The sequence below is a fragment of the Corvus kubaryi genome, unplaced genomic scaffold (genome assembly GCF_017639235.1).
Source record: "Corvus kubaryi isolate FWS band 111438036 unplaced genomic scaffold, C.kubaryi_AGA036_p1.0 37249, whole genome shotgun sequence".
NCBI classification, from domain to species: domain Eukaryota; kingdom Metazoa; phylum Chordata; class Aves; order Passeriformes; family Corvidae; genus Corvus; species Corvus kubaryi.
In genome coordinates this window covers 8,284,979-8,285,672 of record NW_024581072.1, presented here as the reverse complement: position 1 = coordinate 8,285,672, position 694 = coordinate 8,284,979, and the positions used below count along the sequence as shown (strand labels likewise).

At 36.7% G+C, this 694-nt stretch overlaps 1 pseudogene; it reads right to left on the bottom strand.

Moving 5' to 3' along the window:
• LOC121662340 overlaps window positions 1-98 on the bottom strand; it is a 23,450-nt pseudogene extending 23,352 nt beyond the window's left edge.
• Between the last annotated feature and the right edge of the window lie 596 nt (window positions 99-694).

The window sequence follows — 694 nt, the reverse complement described above, 5'->3', positions numbered from 1 at the left end:
TTAACAGCTGATGGGGATGGTAATAGAATACACTGCAACCCAGGACACAGAGCTTGACGAAGAACCTCTCCTCTCTCAAGTTCCAAACGTAATTTCATGATCTTTTTCATAGCGAGACATCTAGAAAATAAATTTGTTTCAGAAATTGCATTCACAGCTGCCATCTTATCCCATCTGAATTTGAAATACAGTCTTGAAACTGCACATTTATGCATTTTTAGATACTTTTATGGTTTTTTATGCAAACTGATCCTATTCCTAGATTAATTTCATGGACCTTAAACATATCCCTCTGTTTTTCCAAACATACTCTGCCTTCAGAAAACAAAAGTTATAATACTGTCCTCTTCCTGGTCGTTAGAGGAAAAAATGCAGCAACAGAAACATTATATTCCAGGCAATTTTTCTGGTAACTATATTTAACACCAAGAAAAACAGCCATGTTGGGATACTAGACTATCAGACACCTGGTAACTCACTGTGTAAACACAATGATGTTCAGCAGTCAGGCAGAATGCTATTAAACACAACAAACAAAACAAATAAAATGCTTCAAAAAGGGATCTTATCCGGAGTAAGAAAGATAGTCTAGTCACTGCTGCCAGAAACTGAATCCAGGAAGTCACATTCAAGCCATTTGAACACAAGAAGGTGGAAAGTAAAACATGCATTTCTTCAGAGCACCTACAAAGCA